The sequence below is a fragment of the Pongo pygmaeus genome, chromosome 13, assembly GCF_028885625.2.
Source record: "Pongo pygmaeus isolate AG05252 chromosome 13, NHGRI_mPonPyg2-v2.0_pri, whole genome shotgun sequence".
In the NCBI taxonomy this organism is placed as follows: Eukaryota; Metazoa; Chordata; class Mammalia; order Primates; family Hominidae; genus Pongo; species Pongo pygmaeus.
In genome coordinates this window covers 42375103-42385907 of record NC_072386.2, presented here as the reverse complement: position 1 = coordinate 42385907, position 10805 = coordinate 42375103, and positions in this window count along the sequence as shown.

Genomic DNA, 10805 nt, shown 5'->3' with positions numbered 1-10805 from the left:
ACAGAAGTCTTGATTTTCCAACTCCCTCCCTGGTGCTTAAAAAATTTGTAGGAATTGAACTCTTAGGAAGAAAGAGAGAAAGAGAGACAGAAAGAGAGAAAGAAAGAAAGAAAGAAAGAAAGAAGGAAAGAAAGAAAGAAAGAAAGAAAGAAAGAAAGAAAGAAAGAAAGAAAGAAAGAAAGAAAGAAAGAAAGAAAGAAAGAGAAAGAAAGAGAAAGAGGGAGAGAGAGAGAGGGAGGGAGGGAGGGAGAGAAAGAGAGAGAATTCAGGTCTCTAACTAAAAGGAAACAGCTACTCTTCCTAAATGTTTAAGTTACAACATAAATTACAGGTAACTCCCACCATAAACACAGCTGCACTATCTCCTTTCATGACATTAATGACAAACACTGTTCCATCAGGATCTCAGGAAAAGCAACAGAAGTCTGCCTTTGTAGAAAGCAAATTAAAACAGTCCTGTTGGCATTCCACAAAATACAGTGCATTTGAAGATGTGGGCAAACAAACTAATCCCTCCCATCCACTCTCTCTGGCTTTAGATAAGTAGGAACATTTTTTTAAAACAGCTTCTAGATGAAAGGAAAGACTTTCCAGCTGGAATGGGAGCCTGTGTGTCAATAACAAACACATGCACCGAATGTCAACACAACCGTATGAAGCATGACAGGAAGTGCCTCAAATGACTCTTTTCAATGTAGGCCTGACTGGCCGTGCTGCTGAGACATTATTATAAAGGGTCCACAGACACAGCTATGGAATGGGAGCCCCATACAATGAGAAATTGAGCTGAAAACTTCCAAGGAAGTAACAGAAAAAGTAGCTCATTCTTAAGTAACTCAGATAATCTCAGTGCCACTGAGATAGTTTCAAAGCTCCTTAAGGACAATAAAAATAAAAATGAGGAGAAAATATTTTGCACTTATTTTTACATAGATCTATGGCTTTGACATCTGTAAATCGAATAGCTAGAAATAGAAGGAGGGAGGGGGAATGGAGGGAAGAGGAACAGAGGAAGAGGGAATGATGAGGAGATAATCCTACCAAATCTTGGGTTGAGTCAGAATTTTAGAGCTGGATAGAACTTTAATGTTACTCAGTGGTTTTCAAGCCCACCTGTACCTCAGAATCAGCTGGGGAACTTAGGAAAGGATGAAATAGATAAATAGACAGTCACCTAATCACTCATCTCCAGACTCTGATGGATTTGAGGTGTGCTAAGGCTAGGGTATGAGTTATTTTTAAGCTCCCAGAGGGAGAATTCTCTAGGAAAGTCAGGGTTAACAAATACTGGTCACACGAAGTATGTTCAGGTCTAAGAGACCAGGGGTTCAGGGTGCTATGGAATCACAGACAAGCAACCCCTGCTCCCATTTGACAGGCTGGAAGGAAACTGATGGGCTGCTAAAATTGAACCTTAAAAGATAAATTATCGGACAAAGAGAAGAGAGGCAAAGATAAAACTGAATAAGTAAGCAACGTAGATATAGCATGCTAAGGAGTTTGGCAATTATCCAAAGACATTTAGGAACTGTTGCAAGACTTTGTACATGGAATGTCATGTACATCTGCTGTGTTTCCCTGCCAAGGCTCCCTTCCCCCTTTGGCTGATAACAGAACCAATTCATGAGGTTTCAGTGGGGCTGATTCTGTTCTCCAAGCTACAGGGGGTGGGTGTACAACCCAGTCTGGCCAAAGAGAAGGCTTAAGGATTAGCAAATGATTCAGGAATAGACCACTGATCCTCAATGGGACCTTTCTGCCAAAATCACATGGGAAGAGGTTCTCTTTTTGCTGGATCTTGCAGCTGGTAGCGTCTCAGTCCTGATATGCCAGTGGCCACCATACCCAACAATGCATATGTTTGAAACTCTGTGTCAAGCTGGGCCTGAAGTCAAACCTATCTCTTGGATTTCTCAGAGTTGTGGGTCAAATAAATCCCCTGATTTGTTTAATATAGTTTGAGCTGGATTTCACTCACTTGTAAACAAAAAAGCCTGACTAATACAGAAGCACTATTTTATTTTAGAAAAGCTATGTTCACTGGAAGAGAATGGCATATCATTTGAGAGGCTACCGCAGTAATGGAAGGGAAAAGTAATGCAGGCCTGACCTAGGCATGAACAACGGGGGTGGTGAGGAAGTGGAGAAAGAGGGAAAGAAAGAGAGAGAAACTGCCTGACCATGGTGTTTGGAAGATGATACTTAATAATTAAAAAAAGAAATGATAGATGTGGCCAAGTGCAGTGGCTCACACCTGTAATCCCAGCACTTTGGGACGCCAAGGCAGGTGGATCACTTGAGGTCAAGAGTTTGAGACAATCTTAGCCAACATGGCAAAAACCCTGTCTCTACTAAAAATACAAAAATTAGCCAGGCATGGTGGTGTGCTCCTGTAGTCCCAGTTACCCACCAGGCTGAGGCACGAGCATCGCTTGAACCTGGGAGGCAAAGGTTGCAGTGATTGAAGGTTGCAGTGAGCCACTGCACTCCAGCCTGGGTGACAGAGCAAGACTCTGTCTCAAAAAAGCGAATAAACAACAACAACAAAAAATGATAGATGTATGCATTCATTTGACAAATGTTTATTTTCATGCTTACAGTGTAAAATAGAAATAATATTTCATGAGGAAGTTGTGAGGATTTGAAGAGTCAATGCATATTAAGAGCATGCCAGCTGGGCCCAGTGGTTCACACCTGTAATCCCAGCACTTTGGGAGGCCGAGGTGGGTGGATCACAAGGTAAATAGATCGAGACTATCCTGGCCAACATGGGGAAACCCTATTTCTACTAAAAATACAAAAATTAGCTGGGCTTGGTGGCGCGCGCCTGTAGTCCCAGCTACTCTGGAGGCTGAGGCAGGAGAATCACTTGAACCCAGGAGGCAGAGGTTGCAGTGAGCTGAGATCGTGCCACTGAACTCCAGCCTGGTGAAGAGCGAGACTCCGTCTCAAAAAAAAAAAAAAAAAAAAAAAAAAGAGCATGCCTTGGTAGACATTGAAAATCAGGGTAAGTACAAAACACAGCTTGCTATCATAGATATTTTGTTGGTATCTTTGAGTCTAGATTTCCAGTCATTTTCTATTCCAAATCTGTCAACAAGATATCATTATATATTGCCAGTAAGATATTAATAATGATTTTATAATTTGGAGGAAATCTTATATTAATACTTTTTAAAACAAAGTTTTATTAACTTAAGTTACCATAAAGTAACACCCCAGATTAAAACAACCAAGCTCAGCACAAATTATGTGTTTCTACTGATTCTTGCCGATCTCATTTTTAAAATATGAAGGGAAAGACCATTCATGCCTGTCCATAGATGAATTCAGTAGCAGAAAATTAATAAACAGAAATATTAGAAATTTATCAAAATAAAAAGACCAACTTGACATGAGAATAGGCTATTAAAATTTTGAGGTATTCAAAGAAGTCTATTTCAGTGAAACACAGGCAATTACATATGATAGATAGATTACAAAGCCTAATACAATGACTAAAAGAGACCCCAAAAGAACTAAGATTATCCACCAAGGACATAACATCAGTGATGGAGTCCCAAAAACCAAGTCTCCAGTTTTAAGTAACACCTTTCTACAAGTTTAATAAGCTATGCATAATTCTAGATAAGCGAAGTTATTCTGAGGCTGACAGCATTAATGACACACTGCAACGTGATATATATTGGCAGGAAATGTTTGCTTTAATGTATGCCAAGCCATCTCCGTCATGCTGCTTGATGATCTGCAGAGTCTTAAATGTGATCTGTGTAGGGAAATACAAGAGAAGTTATTGTTTGCATCTATTTAGCCCCACATATCCTCTGTTATTCAGTAAGATATTGTCAGCCACTTCCTGCATGTGGACAGAAAGTCTTTATAGTCTGTGAAAATTTGTCCACAGTGTATTGATGTGTTATATACACACATACACAAAAAGAAGGACAGAGGCAAAAACCAAAAAACAAAACCTTTGAGTTTTAGCTGAATCCATCAGGGCTATGCCATGCAGATAGATATTTCTACCTGGGGAAATTGAGTATTTTTTCTTGATGTGTTTCATTACTTCTTTTTCAACATTGCATGGTGTTCTAAATGTTATAGCCCTTCCACTGATTTAACTTCCACATAAAATGATCATGAATCAGAATCCTTCACCAAGTTCATAAAAATTCAGACCCAGATAATTTTAAGACAGCTTAATAGGTGTACTTCCATCTAGAGTATGAATTCTTCCACATCTCTATCAATTGATTTCTCTGTCTCAGCTTAAATACTTCCAAAGATGGGAATCTCTCCAACCTATGCTATATTCTAATGATAACTTTGACATTTTGCTTTTTGATAGAACACGGTCTAACTCCTTAGATATTTCCTTTTAGGAGATATTCATTTCCTCCAATAAGCTGCTGACTAAAGAGGTGCTCTTCAAATCTCCCTTAGCACAGATGTCACCTTGATCTTGTGATCACCTGGATAGAGCTATAGGCAGCCTGATATATTCTCAGATCCACTGAAGCAGATCCTTCAGAATCCCCACTTCCTGGATATCAAATGAACCAGAGTTCTTTGCAGGTTTTTCTAAAAGCTCCCCCTATGAACTGCTAGAAAAACTGCCTACTTCTCCAGCTGTTCTCATTCTCCCTGGATTGAAAATTCTTTTCTACCTACTTGGTTCCACTCTCTAGGAGCCAAAGCCTCTTCACTATAGAATTCATGGAGAAACACTGATGCTCAATATTTTTTATCTTAATTCATGTAGTAGTCATAGAGGCACTGTTTTTTAGCTGTAGTCAATATGACTTGATAATCACCTAGTGTTTTGTTTCCTAAATGTCTGCAGAAGAAATAGGTGTCAGAGTGATGTCAGCAAGATGATGGACTAGGAAGCTACAGGCTCTTCTTTCCCCTACAGAGACACCAGGTTAACAACAGTATATGGACCAGAATGCCCCTGTGAGAACTCTAGAGACCAGCTGAGATGCTATAGCACCCAGGCCATTGTAAAATGAAGAAAGGATTCCAGAAAAGGGGTAGAAAGCATTATGGCAGTTGGTGCACCTGTTCATGCTTCTGCACATTCACAGTATAGTATGGAGCAATTGGGAGGAAATCTTCAAACTGAGGGTCCTTCCTCAGAACAGAAACAGAAGAGCAGACTTTGCACTCAAAGTTCTGGCATGTCGGAGGGCTGTCTGAGAGTCTGATTTTGCTTGACTTAGAGCAGAGGCAGGATCAGACGCTGCTGAAAACAAAGTCTGGCAGCACATTAGATGTGTAGTTCTACAGGCAGATGCCAGGGGGAGCAAGAGATCAGAAAAGGTTTGAAATGTTCTTGAACAGTTACCTAGACTGACTGGTGACAGGTTTCACCTGAACAAATCCAGTATGCAGACTGTTAAAGGTGGGTGCTTTTTCAAATGCCCAAAACCCAGCCAAAAAAAAAAAATTACAAGAGGTACAAAGAAACACGGAAACATAACCCAGTCAAAGGAGCAAACTAAAACTACATAAACCAACCCTAAAGAAATGCAGATGTATGAGTTGTTTGACAATTTAAAATAACTGTCATAAAGATACTCAATAAACTAAAAGAGAACAGATAGACAACTAAATGAAATCAGAAAAACAACATATGAACAAAATGTGAATATCAAACAGAGATAGAAGCTATACAAAGAACAAAACAAAAATTCCACAGTTGTATGTCAGTAAATTGGATAACCTAAAAGAAATGGATAAATTGCTAGAAACACACACCCTACCTAGACTGAATCACGAAGACATACAAAACATGAAGAGGCCAGAAACTTGTAAATTATTGAAACAGTAATCAAAAATCTTTCCACAAAGAAAAGCCCAGGACCAGATGACTTCACTGGAGAACTCTACCAAACATTTAAAGAAGAATTCAAGTCAATTTCCAGAGAATTCACATCAATTCTGAAACTCTTCCAAAAAATTAAAGAGGAACACTTCTAAGCTCATTCTATTAGGCTCTGATACCAAAACCAGACAAAGAAATTACAAGAAAAGAAAACTACAAACCAATATCCCTAATAAATATTGATGTAAAAATCCTCAACAAAATACTAGCAAACTATTCAACAGCACATTAAAAGGATTATACACCACGACCAAGTGGGACTTATTCATGAAAAGCAAGGAGAGTTTTGCATACAAAATTTAATCAATGTAATATACCACAATAACAGAATGAAAGACAAAAATGACATCATCATCTCAATTGATAGAGAAAAAACATTTGACAAGATTCAACACCCTTTAATGATAAAAATCATTCAATAAACCTGGACAGGAAGGAAACTACCTCAACATAAGAAAAGCCATTTATAAGGCCAGGCACAGTGGCTCATGCCTCTAATCCCAATATTTTGGGAAGCCGAGGCGTGTGGATCACTTGAGGTCAGGAGTTCGAGACCAGCCTGGCCAACATGGTGAAACCCCATCTCTACTAAAAATACAAAAATCAGCAGGTGTGATGGTGCACACCTATAGTCCCAGCTACTCAGGGGGCTGAAGCAGGAGAATCATTTGAACCTGGGAGGTAGATGTTGCAGTGAGCTGAGATCCTGCCACTGTACTCCAGCCTGGTCAACAAAGCAAGACTTTGTCTCAAAAAAATAAAATAATAATAAAAGCCACTTATGAAAAGCCTACAGCTAACATTATACTCAATGGAGAAAGACTGAAAGCTCTTCTTCTAAGATAAGGAAAAAGGCTTAATAACTGCTCTCACCACTCCTATTCAACATAGTATTGGAAGTCCTAGCCAGAACAATTAAACAAGAACAGAACAATTAGGAAAGAAAAAGAAATACAGACGGGTGCAGTGGCTCACGCCTGTAATCCCAGCACTTTGGGAGGCTGAGGCGGGCGGATCACGAGGTCAGGAGTTGGAGACCAGCCCAACCAACATGGTGAAACCCCGCCTCTACTAAAAATACAAAAATTAGCCAGGTGTGGTGGCATACATCTGTAATCCCAGCTACTCAGGAGACTGAGGCAGGAGAATTGCTTGAACCCCGGAGCCAGAGGTTGCAGTGAACCGAGATCACACCACAGTACTCCAGCCTGGGTGACAGACTCTGTCTCAAAAAAAAAAAAAAAAAAAAAAGAAATACAAATTGGAAAGGTGTTAAAATTATCACTGTTCACAGATGACACGATTTTATATGTAAAAAACTCTAAAGATTTCACACCAAAAGAAACCTTGTTAGAATTAATAAATTCAGTATAAATTGCAGGATACAAAATTGACACCAAAAAAACCATTGTATTTCTATATACTAACAATGGACAATCTGAAAAGCAAATTAAGAAAACAATTCCATTTATAATAACATCAAAAAGAATAAAATGCTTCGGAATAACCTAACCAAGGAAGTGAGAAGCTTATACATTGAAAACTAGAAAATATTACTAAATGAAATTAAAGTTGACACGAATAAATGGAAAGGCACCCGGTGTTCAGGGATTGGAAGATGTAATATTGTTAAGATGGACATACTACCCAAAGCAATCTACAGATTCAAAGCAATTCTTATCAAAATCCCAACAGCATTTTTTGTAGCAATAAAAAAATTCATCCTAAAATCAATATGGAATCTTAGGGGATCCCAAAAAGCCAACACAACTTTGAAAAAGGAGGAGATATTTGGAGGACTCATACTTTTGATTTCAAAACATATTACAAAGCTACAGTAATCAAAACAGTGTGATACTGGCATAAAGACAGACAATAGACCAAAAGCATAGGATAGAGAGCTCAGAAATAAATGCTTATATATATGGTCAAATAATCTTCAACAAGGGTGCCAACACCACTCAGTGGAGGAAGGACAGTCTCCTCAACAAATGGTGCTGGAAAAATTGAACATCCACATGCAAAAGAATAAAAATGGGCCCTTATCTTACACCATATACAAAACTTAACTCAAAATAGATTGAAGACCTAAATGTAAGACCAAAAATTATACAATTCCTAGAAAAAAAATAGGGAAAATCTTCATGACTAGGATTTGCCAATAATTTCTTAGATATGACACCAAAAGCATAGCCAGCAAGAGCAAAATAGGCAAATTGGAATACATCAAAGTTTAAAACTTTTGTTTATCAAAGGACACAATCAACAGAGTGAAAAGGTAACCCACAGAATGGGAGAAAATAATTGGAAATCACAGATCTAATAAGGGGTTAAGATCCAGAATATATAAATAATTCCTACAACTCAGCAACAACAACAACAAAAATACAAATAACTCAATTAAAAAATGGACAGGCCAGGCACAGCGGCTCATGCCTGTAATTTCAACACCTTGGGAGGCTGAGGCAGGCGGGTTGCTTGAGCTCGGGAGTTTGAGACCAGCCCAGGTGACATGGCAAAACGCCATCTCTACAAAAAATATAAAAATTAGCTGGGTGTGATGGTGCACACCTATAGTCCCAGCTACTCAGGAGGCTGAAGTGGGAGAATCATTTGAGCACAGGAGGATGATCTGTGGGCCGAGATCACACCACTGCACTCCAGCCTGGGCAAAAGAGTGGAACCCTGCCTGAAAAAGAAAAGGTGGGTGGGGGTAAAGGATTTGAATAGACATTTGTCATAAGATGACATACAGATGGTCAACACACATGTGAAAAGATGCTCAGCATCAGGGAAATGCAAATCAAAACTTCAATGAGATATCACCTCAGAATGACTACTATTAAAAAAAAATAGTAAGTGCTGGCAAGTGCTATGGTTTGAATATTTGTCCTCCAAAACTCTTGTAATTTAATCCCCAATGTGGTAGTATTGAGAGGTGGAGACTTTAAGAGGTTATTGGGTCATGAAGGCTCTGCCTTCATTAGTGGATTCATCCACTCATGAATTTGTGGATTAATGGGCTAATTAGATTAATGGGTTAGCATGGGAATGAGACTAGTGGCTTTATAAGAAGAGGAGGAGAGACTTGAACTAGGATACTCAGCTTCCTTGCCAGGTGATGCCCTGTGCCATCTTGGGACTACAGAGAATCCCCATCAGCAAGAAGGGTCTCACCAGATGCAGCCTTTTGACTTTGGACATCTCAGCCTCCGTAACTATGAGAAATAAATTCCTTCCAGGCTGGGTGATGGAGCAAGACCCTGCCTCCAGGAAAAAAAAAAAATGAAAGGAAAAAGAAATTTCTTTTATCCATGCAGTTTTAGGTATTCTGTTATAAACAACAGAAATCAGACTAAGATAGCAAAACATGGAGAAATTGGAACCCTTGCACATTGCTGATAGAATTGTACAATGATGCAACCACTATACAAAACCATACGGAGATTCCTAAAAAATGTTAAGATAGAACTACTATATGAGCCAGCAATCCCACTTCTGGGTTTATATGCAAAAGAATTGAAAGTAGGAATGGCCAGGTGCAATGGCTCACACCTATAATCCTAGCACTTGGGAAAGCTGAGGCAGGAGGATCACTTGAGCTCAGGAGCTCAAGAGCAGCCTGGGCAACATAGTGAGACCTCGTCTCTACAAAAATTATAACATTAGCCAGGTATAGTGGCACATGCCTGTCCCAACTACTGAGGAGGCTGAGGCTGGAGGAAACTCCTTGAGCCTGGGAGGTTGAGGGTGCAGTGAGATATAATCATGCCACCGCACTCCAGCCTGGGCGACAGAGCAAGATCCCGTATCAAGAAAAGAAAGGAAGGAAGGAAGGGAGGGAAGGAGGAAGGGAGGGACAAGGGAAGGGAAGGGAAGAGTCTCGATGAGACATTTGATGCCCATATCCACAGCAGCACCATTCAGAACAGCCAAGAAGTGGAAGAAACCCAAATGTCCATCAACTGATGAATGAATAAACAAAACATAGTATATACCTACAATGAAATATTATTCAGACTTAAAAAAGGGAAGTGGTGTCACATGCTACAACATGAATGAACCTTGTGGACATTATGCTAAGTGAAATAAGCCAACAACAAAAAGACAAATAGCACATGATTTTACTTACATAAGGTACTTAGAGTAGTCAAATTTATAGAAGAAGAAAGTAGAATGGTGGTTAACAGAAGCTAAGAGGAGGAGGAAAAAGAGTTATTTAATGGGTATAGAGTTCAGATTTGTAAGATAAAAAAGTTCTGGAGATCTGTTTCACAATGATATGAATATATTTAACACTACTGAACTGAACATTGTTTAAATTGTTAAGATGGTAAAGTATATGTTATGTATTTTTATTTTACCACAGTAGAAAAAAATTCTGTGGAGACCTTCAAGAACCTAATGAAAGTTATGCCCCTAACCTTGCCAGAAAAATACATAGACATTGTATATAATTTCAGGGAGTCAAAGGACATCCACTGGGAGAGATGCATAGGTAAGAACTGCTGGGCTAGGCTAAGCTTTATACTTGAAAGATAAGAAAAATAAGGAACAGAGAAGGCAAATTATTTTCTCCAAGATCTCATTGCTCAACAGTAACAAAGCTTGCTTTAGACCCCGGGTATTCTGATTCATGATCTGGTGCCTTTTCTACCACTGCATGTTGCTTCTTATATTGGGGGCTATATAACCACTAAAAATTGGGCAAAATGTGGAACTGCAATTCATTTGCAACAAAGGCCTCAGCTGACCCTATGAGGAGCTCTGGAGCTGAGAAGGCCAATCATAGTTGTCTGAAGTTGGAGAGGGTCTAGAACGTGGGATCAGGAGCCTGGTCCCTGCTTCTTACCCAGTCAATAGATGCAGCTGCTCAGAAGGCATGTGACCTTGGGCCAGGAAGATCTCTTCAGGACCT